Genomic DNA, 18,945 nt, shown 5'->3' on the forward strand with positions numbered 1-18,945 from the left:
TTCTTTAATTCTTTTGCCTTTTATGAATTTCTCTGCCTCACTTTTTTTTTTTTTAGTGACGAAAACTACAGAATGAAATGAAGAGCATCCCATGTATTTCTAAAATGAGACAACTGCCCATCATAAGAATATTCACAATTTCCTGTAAAACCTGTCACTGTTGCGGCACTGCTAGCCTTTAGATAAAACCCAGCTCCAAAACATGGCCAAGAAAGTCTCACCTGATCCAGCTCCCACCCACATCTCAGCCGCACCTGCCTTGTTCACCTTCCTCCAGCCATTCTCAGGTTTTTTCAGTTCTTCCAAGGAGCCAGCTTATCAGGGCTCTCATATTCACTTGTCCTTGAGTTCAGAAGTAGCCTCTCAACTGCTGGCTTCTTCCTAACACTTCCTTCCCTTTATCTCAGTTTCCATGTCAGGCCCTTGGGGTAGTCTTGTCCCGACCTTACAGACAAGGTTAGATTCCAGCATTTCACATTATACTTCTGCTCTGTAGTAATCATCACCATCCTACTTGAACATCTGTCTCTGCAGTTGGACTGTACGTTCTTATGAGGGCAGCCCCATTTTATAGCCAGCCCTTTGTACAATCTCTGCAACAAGTCTCAGTGTTTTTTCTAATGAATGAACATATAAAAATAAGTGAATAGCCGAAACCGGTTTGGCTCAATGGATAGAGCGTCGGCTTGGGGACTGAAAGGTCCCGGGTTCGATTCCAGTCAAGGGCATGTACCTTGGATGCAGGCATATCCCCAGTAGGGGGTGTGCAAGAGGCAGCTGATCAATGACTCTCTCTCATCGATGTTTCTAACTCTCTATCTCTCTCCCTTCCTCTCTGTACAAAATTATTAAAATATATTTTTAAAAAATAAGTGAATAAATGAAGAGAAAATGAGCCATAGGAAGAAAATTCTTGCTAATCATCACAGGTTAATTTCCTGGCTTCCATTTCCCCCACCCCTTGAACCCACTTATTCCTTAGCACCACTTCTCTTCGTATTCCTGAGTGCTCAAAGTGCCATAATGTAGGCCCGGGTGGAGCTGCAGTAGCCGCATACCATGACAGAGCTTGTGCAGCTCTTCCTTCAGCCGTGCACGAGCAGGCAGCTTTAGCTCTCAGTGATTAACCCTGTGACACCTTCAAGTACCCTCCGCTCATTATCCGATGATATGCATGATCCTTTGAAACTAAACTTTCTCATTATCTGTCATTTCTCTTGGAGGCACATGAGATGTGAGTGAGAATAATAAATGCAATGATCCAGCTTTGCAATGAGGAGCCATACTTATCGATACTGTGATTAGGAAGTCACTAAATATAGATGTGGTAATTGTGGGCTTAGTTCCTGTGCAACCGGATGATTGAAGGGCACTTTTTCCACATGGCTGGGCCAATTGAGCTCAGAGGATTACATCATGTTTTTATGAGTCTTAGTCCTGGGATGTAAGACAGGATTATTATCAGAGACGGTATCAAAGAGCATTGGGAACTGGAGGCGGAGCTTTGGTAGTCTCAGCAGCAACAGCTGAGAGAGGCAGACTAGAAAAAGGAAAGGAAAGCAGCAGATCTCTTCCTCCCTCCCCCCCACTCCTCACCCCTTTGCAGCCAGGGAGATATCTACAGAGCATCAATTTGCCCCACTCCCACCTCGCTCCATTCCATCTCACCCAGACCATGGAATCAGAGGCCCCTGAGGACTCGCGAGTCTCCTCCAGGTTCCCATGGCTGCTGCACAGCCAACTGGCCGGCATCATTTCTCTCCCGGATCTGTTGGTGGACTTCCGAAACCTGGCTCTGCCAGTGTCTCCCCGTATCTATACAAACCGCCTACAGCAGTTTCAGAGGAGAAAGACATTTACATACTAGTAAGCACAGCACAGTCCCTCTAACTCAAGGAAATTGTCTTGCAAATACATAAAATATAGGTCTTCATTATATAAAATACATTCATCAGGACTCTCACAAATGACAGAAACCAAACTTAAACTGCCTTAGGCAAAACAAACAAAAAAGGGGGGTGGGGGTTGTATTGTGTTAGTCCACAACTACTGGGAAGGTCAGATCAATAAGCTGGAGCCAATTGCTCTAATGATGTCAATAATTTCTCTCTATCTCTCCCTCTTTCCCCCCTCCCTACTACCCTCCCTACTTCTCTCCCCTTTCCCGTTATCGCTCCCTCCCCTCTCTCTCCCTCTCTTCCCCCTCCCTCTCTCCCTCTGCTCCTCTTCCCCTCAGTCTTTAGTTCTGCATTTCTTTCTGTGGGATTCAGTCTCAAGCAGGCTCCCCAGGGAGTGGCAATGACTCCCAGCAGCACCATTATTATGTCTTATCACTTTTCCAGTGCTGACAGAGAAAGGGAGTTACCCTTTTCCAATAGCACAAGCAGAGATCTCCTACAGGAGTATTATTATTCTGATTGAGATCAAGTGTACATCTCCGGACCAATTAATGCAAATGCAGGGATGAGAAATGCACATTGGCCAGGCCTGAGTCCCATGGCCAAGAATGGGGTCAGCCTCGCCCTCACTGAGGATTGGGAAAGGCTGCTGCCCTTAGAAAGAGCAGGAGCAGGTTGCTGTACCAAGGAGACACCGTGTGCCTGGCTGGCAGCCAGATCTGCCCATCTTAGGAGGCAGAGTTCCTTCTGCGCCGATGGCATTTATCCCTCTGCCACTTCCCTCAGGTGGACATGGCGCCCCATGGAGGCGTCCCCTCAGTGGGCCGCCTGGCTTTTCTACAGTAACAATGGTAGCTCACCCCTCCTGTGGTACTCACTATGTGCTCGTCACACGATTTTGCTCATATGTTCCTCACACCTGCATATGGAGTTGTTCATGTCACTATCCATATTTTATAGATGAGAAAATGGAAGCACAAGCTCACACAGCTAACAAGTGGTGGCACTGGGGAGTCAAGGGCAGACCCAGCAGGCTGGCAGTCATGGGCACTAACATCCATCTTGCTATGTTGCCTTTGTAATATAGTCTTCCTTTGTTTCTGTTTGATATAATTAGACTGTCAAAAGCATGGTCTCAGAAGTGTCAATGAAAGGATGTCCCCCAACTGACCGTTGCTGAGAAGCAACTCTCTATGGATTGAGAAAACACTCTGGAGAATGGCAGTTTTGCAGCTTATTTTATACCTTAGAATCAAAGGAGGAGATGTGGGGGGAATGTGGGGGAGAGAAGGTTACATGAAATCAATTGGTGTCAGAATAGGGAGGTGGGAAAAAGCAAAGCAAGAACATCTACGCGATTGGAGAGACACATACTTCTTTCACACCGGTGGCCCGGGATAGTGAATAATTAACATGTACAGCATACAGATGGTATGCTGGAGAACAGGATAACAGTGGGTGAGAACAAGGACACAATGAGGGGTTCTGTAGCCTTGAGCTCTGATGGGAGATTGTACCCAGAGGGGTCTGGGAAAAGGGGAATACTCTGACATTCCAAAGGTATGTCATCATAATGTGGATGCAAAAATAGACTCATGAAGGTAGTAACTGACCTTTGTCAAGGAAGATACTGGCCTAGAACATGGCTGGCCCACAGCCCACGTTCAGTTAGGAAGTTTTCACTTCCCATGTGGCTACTTTTGGTCTCTGAGTGTGTCAAGCCCACCCTGCAGGCCTCCCCTGAGCTCGTCAGGTTTAGGATGTGGCTCCTTTTTTCATTCAAGAAAGCGAGGTGATGCCTGAAATGTTTTTAACTCCAGGCTCATGTAGAATTCTAATCCCAGAGCTCAGTGACTGTAGTGGAAAATGGTAATTAGAGTTTCATGAAGATTTTAAGGTGTTGATTTTTTTTAACCTTATTTTTAAAAGCCATGGAAATAGAGAACGTGTGAAAACTGACCTCCTCTATAACAGAATTTCTCAATCTTAACTTGTTCACAAACCCCTTCACAAATTTTGCTATATCCATTTATACCCCAGCTATTGTTTACCAGGTATTTTTATTTAACTTGAACTTAAATTTACTCACTTTTTATTTAGCCCTGACTCAAGCCAGATATATCTGAAATCATGCACTTGATCTTCTAATTGCCTTTGCCCTAAAACATATTAAAAATAAATACCTGGAAGATCAAATTAAAATTACAATGAAATACCATTCATATCGCCAGAAAGGCCAAAATTAAAAAGACTGATTCTAGGTCAACCAAATCACTCATGCACTATTGTTGAGAATAAAGAATGGTACAACCATGCTGGGTAAAATTCTCTAAGTTTCTTATAAAACTAAAAACAAACAAACACATATCTTATGATGCAACAATCCTACCCAAAAAGAATGAAAATTTCTTTATACAAAATGATTTGTGTAAGAATGTTCATAGCAGCCTTTTTCTTTTCTTTTCTTTTTAAATGTATTTTTATTGATTTCAAAGAGGAAGAGAGAGGGAAAGACAGGAACAACAATCACCAACCAGCCACCTCCTGCCTGCCCCACACTGGGGACCAACCAGGGCATATGCCCTGACCGGGAATTGAACCAGTGACATCTTGCTTCCTGGGTCAATGCTCAACTGCTGAGCCACACCTGGCCGGGCCATATAATGGCCAAAAACTGGAAACAGACAAGAGGATGAATAAACTGCAATATCCTATATAATAAAAGCCTAATATGGTAAGTGTCCTACCATTCATTTGACCATTTGACCAGTTGTATGATGTGCACTGACCACCAGGGAGCAGAAGCTCAGACCGGTAGCTTAGCTTGCTGCTGGGATATGGCCAATCAGGACTGGGCAAGACGGGCCAGACACACCTTGGAGCCCTTCCGTGGTCTCTCCCTGAGCCGATTGTGCACCAGTGGGGTCCCTCAGCCTGGCCTGTGGGGATCGGGCTGAAACTGGCTCTCCAACATCCCTCAAGGGCTCCCGGATTCAAGAGAGCGCAGGTCAAGCCAAGTGACCCCACTGCTGCACAAATCCATGAACCGGGCCTCTGGTAGTCATATAATCCTAATATATATGAACCCTGGGTCTGTCACATTCACAGTCACTGGAGGCTCGACCAACTGGAAGTCAATCCTGCAGTCAGTTCTGGGTTGCCATGGTGACCCAGCACTGATTCGCTGAGGGGGCTGGAGAGAGGCATGAAGAGAGAAGCAGGGTCTGTATGTAGCCTCTGTAACAGCTATTGATCAGCACTTGCCTCTCTCTCTCTCTCTCTCTCTCTCTCTCTCTCTCTCTCTCTCTCTTTTTTAAGGAATAGGCAAGAGAGCTTTCTAGATTGGTAGTAATTTTTTCTATTTTTCTAGGAGTCTGGATTACATAGGTATATGTAACCATTTTGTCAAACTTGGTAAATTTTATTCATTCAGAAAAAAACAACAACCTATAAACAAATATTGAATTCACCATAGCTAAGATTTGGAAACAATCTAAATGCCCATCTGCAGATGAGTGGATTAGAAAACCATGGTACATCTACACAATGGAATACTACACTGCTATAAAAAAGAAGGAATTCTTACCATTGGCAGCAGCTTGGATGGATCTGGAGAGCATTATGTTACGTGAAATAAGCCAGGCAGTGAAAGAAAAATACCACATGGTCTCACTCATATGGAAAATAAAGACCATTATAACCTGATGAACAAAAAGATAGACACAGAGACAGTAAAGCACCGAACAGAGTGTCAAACTATAGTGGGAAGGCTGGGGAGTGTTGGGAAGGGAGGGAAAGAGATTAACTAAAGAACTTGTATGCATGCATATAAGCACAACCAACGGACACAAGACACTGGAGGGGTGGGATGAGGGCATGTGACAGGGGTTAGGGGAGGCTGGAGGAAGGTCAATGGGGGGAAAAAGGAGATATATGTACTACTATATGTAATACTTTAAACATATATATATATATATATATATATATATATATATATATATATATATATATATATATATATTAGAGGCCCAGTGCACAAAATTCATGCATGAGCGTATTTGTCCTTCAGCCCAGCCTGCAACCCCTTCAATCTGGGACCCCTCGAGGGATGTCTGACTGCCCGTTTAGACCCAATCCAGGTAGGATCGAGCCTAAATGGGCAGTTGGACATCCCTCTCACAATCTAGGACTGCTGGCTCCCAACTGCTCATGAGCCTGCCTTCCTGATTGCCCCTAACCACTTCTGCCTGTCAGCCTGATCAACCCCTAACCACTTCCCTGCCAGCCTGTTTGTTCCTAACTGCTCTCCCCTGAAGGCCTGGGTCTCCCCTAACTGCCCTCCTCTGCAGTCCTGATCACCCCCAACGGCCCTCCCTTGCAGACCTGGTCCCTCCCAATAGCCCTCCCGTGCTGGCCATCTTGTGGTGTCTGCCTTGTGTCCACATGGGGGCAGCCATTTTTTTACCACATGGGGGCAGCCATCTTGTGTGTTGGAGCAATAGTCAATTTGCATATTTCTCTTTTATTAGAATAGAGGCCTGGTGCATGGGTGGGTGCCAGTTGGTTTACCCGGAAGGGTGTCTCAGATCAGGGTGGGGGTACCTTGGGGTGTGGGGTGGCCTGGGCAAGGGGCCTGTGGTGGTTTGCAGGCTGCCCACATCACCCAAGCATAAGACCTGGAATCTGGGATTTATTTATCTTCTATAATTGACACTTTGTTGCCTTGAGTGGAGGCCTGGGCCAGTCAGGGCTGCTGAAGCTTGGTTTCCATTGTCGGGGACACCCAAGACTCCTGTTCTCTCTGTGGCCACAGCCATCTTGGTTGTGTTAATTTGCATATTCGCTCCTGGTTGGCTGGTGGGCATGGCTTATGGGTGTAGCAGAGGTACAGTCAATTTGCATATTACTCTTTTATTAGATAGGATATATAAAAAATAATATTGAAGTCTCATTAGTGACCTGCACACTAAAGAGTTTCAGAAGGAAAGTACTTATTTACAAATGAAATGCATTAAAAATAAATGACTTTGGCTATTTTGGCTCAGTGCATAAAGCATCATCTTGCAGACTGAAGAGTCCCGGGTTCAATTCTGATCAATTCTGATCAAGGGCACATACCTTGGTTGCAGGCTTGACCCCTGGCCCTGGTTGGGGCTCATAAAAAAGGTAGACAATTGATGTTTCTCTCATATCAATGTTTCACTATCTCTGTCTCTCCTCCTCTCTTCCATTCTCTCTGAAAATCTGCTGAGAACCAATTCCAGCATGTAGTAATTACAAGAGTTTCACCAAAAGGTTGATGAAGCTTGGGGAGCTCAACAGGGTTGAGTTAAATCTAGTTTACCTGTTGGAAAGGCTAAATGGCACTTCCCCCAAACCTGAATAGGATTGTCTGCTGCCAGACAGCTCAGGGCTTTTTATTGCCTCCTGTTGGCCAAACACCTGAACAGCTGCAGGCTATTCTCCAACCTGACAATGCTTCTGTATTCCACCCTTTGAAGCCATACCCTTTGAAGTGTATTATCTCCACCTTGCCTTAGGACAAATTGTGTTAAATAAGTAGCACAAGGTCCTTAGACAAGAGGAATCTTTAGTTCCTTTAGCTGAAGCTCCTCTGACCCCCAATGCCTTTCAAAATTTGTCCTTGGACTCCTTCTTAATCATCTACACACAGCACCTTTCTCCAGAATGCTGAACCCTTTGTAAGGCTGGGAAAAGAACCCGGGCAAAAATCAATGGAAAAAATATTCTTGGGTGAGGATTAACAAAAAACAACAACAAATAAATGAACTGATGCTTGGATAAGCGACAAAGCAACTAAGTAAAATGTTAATGGGAGAACTTAGGTGGTAGGTGTATGGGTGTTGGGTGTAGAATTCTTTCCACTTGACTGTATTTTGAAATTTTCCATGGTAAAATGTTGGATGAAAAGTAAACATCTATCCGTTAAAATAAACTGTTGACATAGGTACCACTTGATAGCACTTCACCGCCCTCCACTCGTGCAGGTTCACAGCCTGCAAACAATGCTGCCGCAGGAACTCGCTTTGCTTGCCTTCTCGAGTTGCAGAAAAAATTGTTCATTATTCCAGCTCTGTTTAAACCTATATTTAAAGCTGAGTGAATTTTTTTAAAATATATTTTATTTATTTTTTACAGAGAGAAAGAGAGAGAGATAGAGAGCTAGAAACGTCGATGAGAGAGAAACATCAACCAGCTGCCTCTTGCACATCTAGGGGATGTGCCCGCAGCCAATGTACATGCCCTTGACCGGAATTGAACCTGGGACCTTTCAGTCCACAGACTGACGCTTTACCACTGAGCCATACCGGCTTCGGCCTGAGTGAAAATTTTATGTTTTCGGTTTATATCCATCTTTCCACGTTTCATGTAAAAAAAAAAAAAAAAATCATACATTTCCTCTAATTTATCTCAGTTCTAAACTTTTCTGAAACAAAGGAACAACTGACTAACTTTTGTAAAATGAGCCCTATTCTCCTTCAGAAAAGTCCTTCTGTAGGAAAAGAGGGTATTGGACTTCTAGAAGACTTGATCACTGCACAAATATGTCTCTAATTTAAGGACATGATGGCAAAAAATTAGATCTGACAATCCTGGAGCTTGGTAAGTTTCCTAAGTGCCACCATAAACTCCAAGTTCAGCAGGAAAGGTTCAATTGTTGTACGTATAATAGTTATCCAATATTGGAATCTATGACAATCTACATCAATAGTGATTTGGACTAAAAAATTTCTCTGAAAATTAATGACAGTCATTTGCAAGATTTAAACAGTTGTGCTTACTCAGGAGAAATTGGTAATGCTAGAACAGCAGAGCAAGTAATATAAAACAAATTAGTACAAGCGGTTTGGAGCATAGTCAGAATAAGCAAAATGAATTATTTTAGCTATAGCAATTATGATCTTGATCAAGTGGGGAATTTCTAAAGACAAACATTCAGCTGCCTGGAAGAGTTTCAATAGCTATTAGCACAGATTGAGTTCATAGAAGAAAAGAAAAAACAGCACATGGGCTTTCTACTTGCCATGGTATCCAAAAATGAAATGCCTATAAAATGCAAAAATCATTTAATTAGGCAATCATAATTAATCAGTTTGTTGGAATTGCAATTCAAATTGCAATCATTCATCTTATATACTCTAGCAATAAAATGAATAAATTAATTTGCTGTTAGGGAAAACACACACAATGCTGTTTGCTTTATTTACTTATTTTTAATATTTTTATTGATTTCAGAGAAGAAGGGAGAGGTAGAGAGCATTAGAAACATCAATGATGAGAGAGAATCATTGATTGACTGCCTTCTGCATGCCCCACATTGGGATCGAGCCCACAACCTGAGCATGTGCCCCGACCAGGAATCCAGCCAGGCTGTTGTTTGCTTTATATGTGTGATATGTGTGTAAGGACAGGAATCAAATCTATGCTTTTTTTTCCTTATAATATCTACAAGAAAGCCTTATTTATTAAGTACCTAGATGAGATCTACTTTTAGAAAGACTATTGATAGTAAGTTTATTTAGATTTTAAAAATGATAGTGATGCAGAAAGAAAAATTATGGAGCTAATATTAAGACTAGGAAAATGTCTATAGACCTTCAAACAGACCCCTAAGGGAAGAGACCAAATCCCTGTGGCTATACTAAACATACAGCAAACATAAATTACAGACAGAAACAAAAAGGAGGGGACGGGGACAAGAGAGGACCCTGCCAATAAAACCAGAGTGAGGAGACAATGGATTTGGGTCGTATCTATCATTTGGTGAAAATGAAAAGCTTTTGCTGAGACAATATGATGAACAGACACACCGTGAACATGGCCAGAATCTTGCATAATGCAGTGGTACAGGTACTAACCAGACTCCCACACAAGCTACTCCCATTTATTTTTCATGGGGTTTTGGAAATTGATTTCTAAAGTGGTCCAGGTGAATGTCTCCTTGACCCAATAGATCTCTGAGAGTACTTTGATTTTCTTTGCATCCAAAATGAATCTATGTATTGTGGCTATGCCTCTTGATTGACAAAATGAAGGAATGGAAAACAAGGCAAGTTTATGATTAAATGAATGTGCCAGTTCTCTGAATTATGGAAGATGTCTTGTAAACCCCAAAAGGATGATATGATTTTTCTAGGACTCGTTTTTAAAAAGTGAATGAACAGTAGGACCAACTCTGACAATCCAGGGCAGAAATGAGCTGCTATCGGATTCCTTCTTAAGCTCCTGACACTAAAATAATTTACCCTTCCCAGTATCATACCGGAGGACTTTTTCTTGACCCTGTCTCTTCCATTCATCTCGTCCCTTCTCCATTGCACACCCCCTCAAGTACTTCAATCTCTAGAAATTACCTACAGTCTTAAAACTAAAGAAGCATGGGGACCAATCAGAATGGGAAAGCACCATATTACCACTACCAAGGAGTAAGCATCTAAATTAAGGAGTAATAGTAAAATGCTGACCTCATTCCCAGTATCCTTATTTGTACAATAGTCGCCCTTATTCATAGGGGCTATGTTTTAAGGCCCCCAGTGGATGCCTGAAAACTCATATAGAACTGAACCATATATATATATATTAATAATTAATGTCGTTTTCTAATACTTTTTTAAAATCGAATTTATTTAAACAATACAACAAAATTTAATCAACAATATAGTTGCCGTTGTTTTCTACTACTTGTGCCCAATGCTCAGGAAGCATTTTAATCCCTCTGTTGTAAAATTCTTGTGATTTTGATGCAAAAAATTCGGTCAATGCATTTTTGAGGCATTCTTCATTATTAAATTTTTTTCCAAGAAGAAAGTTTTGCAAAGAACGAAACAAATGGTAATCGGAAGGGGCAATATCAGGAGAATATGCAGGTTGAGGGAGAACTTCCCATTCCAACTGGCGCAGTTTATCAGCAGTGATTCTTGCAGTATGCAGTCGTGCGTTATCGTGGTGAAGAATTACGCCCTTCTGATTAATCAGCGCAGGTTCTTTTTCTCTTAAAGCAATCCAATTGCAAGGACACGCGAAGGCTTAACAAAGCCATGTCATTCAGAACAGAGGGAGAGCAGAGCAGACTTCCAGACAGAAGCAAAGATAAGAGCTCTGGGGCAGGGACAGAGGGGGTGATCCCAACTCCTTATGTTCCTACTCAACCCTAGGACCCAGAGAGGCCTTGCCACATGGGATGGTGCCCCATGACCTATGGCAACATTCAATTTAACGCTTCTTCAGCGCAGGCAGCTCCAGTGGAAGTCTGCTACTGACCCCTGATGGTTTTCATAGGCGCTTCCTGGGTGATGTAGTTTCTATCAAATCTAACACAATTTGGGAAGTTTTCTGTAAAAGCTGCCTTGTGATGAACCAGGCTCCCTGTGCCTGCAAGTGTGAAGTCCAACGTGGGAGGCAAAGGACCCTCTTTGGAGACTTGGAAGAGGAAATTCTCTCTGGGCACGGAAGCAGATGACCTTTGGGATATGTGTGTCCCTCAGAGCTCTAGCTGCAGGGCGTGGATCCCAAAGGCTCTTCCCTCTCTTCTGATCATGAGCAGATGGAGTGACTGCTGTGGGGCTCTGAGTGGTCACTGGAGTCCAGGTTTTTCCATTTGTTATGCTCTGAGAACTCTGCTGAGCTTTAGGACAGTTTAGAACAACAGGGTGGGAACAACTGTGATGGAACAGTTGTTTGGAGTTTGAGGCAAAGTTGAAAGAAGCTAAGACTTTGGAGTGAGGAAGGAACAAAGCTGTTCCAAGAGTTCTAACATGGCAGAGAATTAAAATACTGTTAGAGGCAGAGCACCTTGAAGCTTCTGCTTTCTTTCATATGTGATCTTGACTTCCTCTCTATTATAATAGCCTAAAACGTTATCCCCATCCATTAGCTCATGAATACAGAAAGAACATGTAGTTCGACTATAATTTCCACTCAGGGCAAACAGGCGGTGAGGTATGATCTGCTGAATAAATTTCCAAACACAGAAGGTTACACCAGCAGCATTAAAATGGAAAGTTCAGGGGGAAACCTAAACAAGGGATTGCTAAAGGTCAGATTTGTTCATAGAAGAGAGGATCGAAGCAAACCCAGGCACCAGAGTTAGAGTGCCCCTTCTCACCATCCAAGTATGAACATCCTTTTTAACCTCCCCAAACCAAATCATTTCTTATGAGATCCCAAAGGCCAATTTAAAGGCAATATATATATTGCCTTCGAGGTCTCACACAGCTTCTTTTCTTATAACCTCCATTGTCTCATCCCTCTTTTTCTCAAAAACACTCAAAGTGTGTAGTAAACAGCATTTCCTGCCTGTCTCCAGACTCTTCCAACTGTGGAGGAAAATTCCCAGCTCAGAAACATGCTAATCCAGCATGCATGCTCCATGACTTCAGGGATCCAGAGTTCAGCAAACCTAGCCCCAATCAATGCAAGGAATGTAAAAAATTCTGCTTTGGAATCCTTGAAGGACTCGGTAGAATTTGGAAATAATTTCTGTTGTGTTCTTTTGGATTTTTTTTTAAAACCATGAAATATACTTAAAACAGCAACAACAACAACCCAACCTTTTTTGTATGACATGTGGGCAGATCACAGAGAAATAATAATGATAATACTTATGTGCCCACCACAGGCTTAGAGATAGAACATTACCAGGATCTCAGAAGTGCTGGATAACAATCACCTGAGGCAGCCTCTCTCCTATTGTCAAAGACAACTGCCTTCCACAACTTTTATCAACAATTCCCTTTATGCTTTTATCACGTAAGTCTGCATCTACAAAGAACATATTGCTTAGTTTTACCTGCTTAAAAACTTTATGTAATGACATTAATAGTATGTAAAATTTTCCTTCTTTTCTGTTCTACAGATTAAATCAGATTTAACACTGTTTTTCAGATTAAGCCTCTCCAGGATTTTAACCCTTCAAATTCTTACTTCCCTAGAAGCAGTTTGATGCCTTCAAATGGATTATTGTTTTTATTTTATTGTTTTCTAATTAAATTTTAGGCTTGCCTTGTCAAGTTGTGTGTGTTTTTTTAATTTAAAAAATAAGAATTTTATTGAATCTAAATATATCTAAATATATTTGGAAGAGAACTGACAACTTTAAGACTGTCTATGAACATGGTGTATCTTCTTTTAGGCCATCTTTCATGTCTTCTAAGTTTTTAACTTTCTCTATAATGGGCCTGGAACTTGTTAGATTTATTCATGGTTACTTTATATTTATATTACTGTCATAATTAATACATATTTTAACTACATTTTTTAGTACTGAGATGTAATGATTTTGTGTTACTTCGTGTGTAGATTCTTTTGTGTTTTCTATAGACAACTCTATCATCTAGAACTAATGAGAGTTTAATTTTCTTGCTTCTAATCTTTACATATTTTTAAAATTTTTATCTTAAAAATTTTTGGGGGAGTATTACTGCACTGTCAAATTACTGTCAACATAGACTCTACAACATCTAGTGCAATGTTTAATGGAAGTGGTGATGGTAAGGTGTCCTTGTTTTGATGACCTTCAACATTTCATCATTAAATATATCATTTATTATAGATTTTTCCTCATTAAGTGAAGGAATTTTCCTTTTCTTCTTATTTTGCCAAGATTCTGTCATGAATAGATGTTGAATTTTATTGAAAAGTTTTTCTGCATCTACGAAAAATATTTTTCTCTTTCAATTTGTTATTGTGTTAAGTTATTGGTTTTAAATACCTTTTCCATCCCCATCCCTGCACCATGGTTGTAATTATTTAATTACTTTTGCATGTATTATATAATTGCCTCTGGTCATCAACTGCTGTTTTTTTAAATATTACTGAATTCAATTTGTTCAGACATTTTGCATAATTGAGTTTGGTCTGTAGTCTTTCTTGGACTATTCTTGTCTACTCTAAAAATAGAAGTTATAGTAACCTCATAAAATGAGGTGAGAAGTGTTTTATTTAAAAAAAATTCAGTTTTTAATAGCAATTTTAGATTCACAGCAAAATTGAGAAAAAGGTAGAGAGATTTCTCCTATACCTTTTGCCTTACTTAACACATGCATAGCCTCTGTCTTATAGACACTTTTACCCACCAGAGTGGTATATTTGTTATAATTAATGAACCTACATTGACACATCATACTCACCCAAAGTCCATTGTTTATCTTAGAATTCACTCTTAGCATTGCCCTTCTATGAGTTTGACAAATGAATGATATTTATATATCATACAGATGATTTTCAGTTATAAAATTCCTGTTCTCCACCTATTCATTCCTCCACCTTGACCCCTACCAACTACTATTCTTTTTATTGTTTCATTAGTTTTGTCTTTTCTAAAATGTCATATATACTAGTTAGAATCATATGGTATGTAGACCTTTCAGATTGGCTCCTTTCACTTGGGAATGTGTGCTTAAGGTTCCTACATGTCTTTTCATGGCTTGGTAGTTCATTTCTTTTTAGCTCTAACTAATATTGCATTGTTCATACCACCATTTATTTACTCATTCACCTGCTATAGGACATCTTGTTTGCTTCCAACTGGAAATTATGAATAAAACTTTGTAACTATCTATGTGCTGATTTTTGGGTGGACGTAAGTTTTCAGCTCCTTTGGGTAAATACCAAGAAGCTGATTGCTGGGTGATATGATAAGAGTATGTTCAGTCTTGTAAGAGACCACCAAACTCTTCCGAACTTGTACCACTTCGCATTGCCAACAGCAGTCAATAAGATTTCCTCTTGCTCCACATACTTGGCAGTATTTGGTGTTATCAGTGTTCCAGATTTTGGTCATTTTAATAGGTATGTAGAGATGAGCACCAAGTAGAGAGAAGAAGAATCTGCAACCTTATAGCAATCACTGTGGGAAAGAGTGAGGACCTACTGGTACCTGTACATCTGTGTTTCACTGTATCTAACTATGATGACCAACTGTATCACAAATACATACAGGGATAAAATTCGGGGGGAAAGTTCCAGTTTACCAAGTTGACACAGCACAAAGCTATCAAACACATCAAGCTTTGTATTTTCTTTATGGGAAGATTTGTTTAACTTTTAAAAATTTTTTTAATTTCTTTAATAGATTTAAGACTATTTAAGTTTTTTATTTCTTTCTCTATCAGTGTTGGTAAGTTTTTTTTAAAGGCAATTGTCCACTATACTTTCAAAAAGCTATTCATACTATTCTCTTATTTTTTAATTGCAACAATATCTGTAATTTTATGCACTTTTCATGCATAATATTATATAGTTATTCATTCTTATTTTCCTGACTAATCTTGTCAAATATTTATTCAACTTTTTCAAACAATTAACTTTTGGCTTTTTTGATCCTCATATTTTTTTTTTCCTATTTCAGTAATTCTGTTCTTATTTTTATAATATCTTTGCTTATACTTCCTTTGGTTTCATCTGCTTTTCTTTTTTAACTTCCGATGAGTGCTTCTTAATGCATTGAGTCAATCTTTTTTTCCCTTTATACTATAAGGATATAAAGCTATAAAATTCCCTTTCAATGCCATTTTAGTTATATACCACTAGTTGACATAGACCCGGAGCAGCAGCTGCCAGGCTGGGAGCAGCCAGACCCGGAGCAGCCGGGTCTGGTGCGGCCAGGCCCGGAGCAGCTGGGTCGGGTGCGGCCAGGCCTGGAGCAGCAGCAGCTAAGTCCAGAGCAAGTAGGTCGAGAGCGGCAGTGACCAGACCCGGAGCAGCTGGTTGTGGAATGAACCAGAGCAACAGAGGCCAGGCCCGGAGCAGCCAGGCCCGGAACAGCTCGCTCCTCGCCTGCCCCTGCCCCACGGCTGCCTCTCAGACATGGCTGGAAACTTTTGCGGGAACTTGAGGGTCTGCTTAATCAAGTGATGAAGGCTTAGATCTGGATGTGTTGAGTTAGTATAGCGCTGGGGTGTTGATCTGTGAGTGCCTTCGGTGGGGCCTGGATGAGGCTGGTTGACCTATTTGGAAATGTCTTTTGTGTGAAGTGTATCATTGGGCATGTGGAGGTATTATTGATATGAGAAAAATGCTAAGTAACTGATTTACTATCTGAAAAGGGATTTACTATCGGGGAAAGGGAGGGAGGAAGAGACTGAACATAAACTGTACACCTATGGATGAGGACAATGGGGGATGGGGAGGGGGCGGAGGGTGGGGTGGGAACCTGGTGGAGGGGGGAAGAAATGAGGAACCTTTGTAATAATATGAACAATAAAGATTGATTTAAAAAAAAAAAGAATTTTCAGAACTGTTCACTTATGTGTATTTTCTAATTTCTTTTTTTTTTTTTAATGTTTTATTGATTTTTTTACAGAGAGGAAGGGAGAGAGATAGAGAGCTAGAAACTTCGATGAGAGAGAAACATCGACCAGTTGCCTCTTGCACACCCCCTACTGGGGATGTGCCCGCAACCAAGGTACATGCCCTTGACCAGAATCGAACCCGGAACCTTTCAGTTCAAAGACCGATGCTCTACCACTGAGCCAAACCGGCTTCGGCTGTATTTTCTAATTTCTATTAGGATTTCTTCTTTGGCCTATTTAAAAGTGTTTTGTAATTTTCAAAAATTCTAATTATTGCTTTATTACTTAACTGTAACTCAATTTCATTATGGTCAGAGAAAATGGCCCCTATTACCACATGTGGTCTTGTGAAACTTACTGAAGCTACATGATAGAATAGCACATCAATTTTCATGAATTTCTATGTGTATTATATATACTCAATTCTAATAATTACACTTTAAGGTCTTTCATATTCCCAGTTTTTGTCTCCTAAGTTTACTAGTTACCAAGGGGAGTATGGTATAATCTCCTGTGTGCTCATGTTTTCTTCAATACTTCTTACAAGTTGTAAATTTTTTGCTTTATCTATTTAGGGCTAGGTATTAAGTTTATATAATTTTAGAATTTTAATATATTTTTATAAAAATGAACATTTTTATCATTATGAAGTAATTTTTTATCTCTAGTAATGCATTTTTTTAAATTTATCTTCACTCTCCTTCAGCGTTGGGCATAATCTTTCAGAGTAGGTAAAATGGGAAGAATATCTACCCCACTCACTTCATGGTTTGTATGTTAGAATTAATGAAGTCAAATAAGATAATGAATACAAAAATCCTTTATAAACCATATGGCACAACGCAATATAAACTATCATATATACCCACACCTATAGAAGTAAGTAGGCTTTAATGAGATTTGGGTATAAAGGTTTAAAAGCTCCAGTGCAGCCCAGTCATTACCATAGTTCTTTAGGTGGTTTCCTTACCATCGGGGCAGCAGTGGGAATACTATTTAAAGCTGATGATAAAAAATTTGGAAAGTTGCTGTTGACAGAAATCAAATGGTTTAATGACTCTAATTATGTATTTTCTTACTTTCACTAGAAGCCACTGCCTGTGTCTCTTGTGCTATTGTCTCCAGCTCTAACAAATTAATAAGTATTTAAAATTAATGTTAAAATTCCACTGTGTATTTCTATTTGGCTTAGCAGCTACTGACAAATGTTATAGAACTATCTCACTAGAATATATAGACAAAGAGGTTATTCTGGTAACGTATGGGATGTTTAATTACTATTTGAATTATGGAAGTGAACTGAGATTCTCAGTAGAAGCCTTATGATGGCCATCCTATATTGATAAATTATTGTAATATTTGGAAATTAAAGAAGTACACCTTGAGTGTCACATACTTCAGTGGCAGAAATAACACCTTAATTTTATATTGGTGCTTGCTTCATACAAAGGATATATTGGCCCAAGGGCATGAATTCATGCACCAGTAGGGTTCCTTGGCCTTGTCTGCAGGATTGGGCTGTGCTGGTGTTGTCTAATACTGAGGGGTCCCAGACTGCGAGAGGGCTCAGGCCAAGCCGAGGGACCCCACCCATCACAATCAGGGTTGGGGAGGGACTCGGGAGGTTGGCCAGCCTGGAAGGGACCGCAAGAGGGCTCCAGGGCATGTCCAGCCTGTCTCACTCAGTTCTGATCATCTGGACCCTATCAGAAAGCTAACTTATCAGTTGTAGTATCTGCTCCCTGTGGTCAGTGCACATCATAGCAAGTGGTTGAGCAGCATTAGCATATCATTAGCATATTGTGCTTTGATTGGTTGAATGGATGACCAGATGACTGGACATTTAGCATAGTAGGCTTTTATTATATAAGATTGATTTTAGAGAGGGAGAAAGAGAGAAAAAGAGAAAAAGAGAGAGAGAGAGAAAGGGGAGAGAGGTATTGATCAGTTGCCTCCAACCTACCTTGACTGGGAATCGAACCACAACCCAGATATATGCCCTAACTAGGAATCAGACCTTCAAACTTTCTGTGTACAGAGACAATACTCCAATCAACTGAGCCACAGTGCAACCACTTTAGCTTTAAAAGGATGCCTCATTTTAGAGCTAAAAAAAACCACGGAGCAACCATTTGACTCACTATCCAAAATAATTTCCTAAAGATTCAGAATAACAACAACTTTATTATAGTTCCATTATTTTGGCAGATGAATGATATAAATGGAAGAAAAAAAAAAGAATCCAAATAATTTAGGTATTAACCTGAATTATTTCTTAGTTTAGAATGCTGGCTGAAGGCTTCCTTGTTGAGTGGGACACATCTTACCTTTGCTTCCAGTCTACCAGAGATGAAAATTGAACCAAATCAGAAGGATCAAGTATTCAATGGGGGTAGGTTGGGGGGAGATGACCACAAACTAGGAAATTTTCCTATTTAGAAATTTCTATGCTTTCTCAAGTCTGTTTCAGATATGTGATGCATATTTAATCTTATGTTAATCATTTTCGGATTTTCCTATTGAGCTGTGTTGTTCGTAGCCTATGACTACTAGCTGCAGAAACCCTTGTCAACTTCTAAGCAGAAAAGTGCTCTGCTTCAGGCAAGCCTGGAGCGAAAGAGCTCAGGCTGAAAACAATGCAAAGAAGCCTTTCTCACCTAAGGATTTCAATAAAGAAGAAAGAAAAAGTAAACCAAACAAAAATGAAATCTTAACTGTCACGCATACTTAAATTG

This window comes from Pipistrellus kuhlii, unplaced genomic scaffold, assembly GCF_014108245.1.
Source record: "Pipistrellus kuhlii isolate mPipKuh1 unplaced genomic scaffold, mPipKuh1.p scaffold_m20_p_1, whole genome shotgun sequence".
Taxonomy (NCBI): Eukaryota; Metazoa; Chordata; class Mammalia; order Chiroptera; family Vespertilionidae; genus Pipistrellus; species Pipistrellus kuhlii.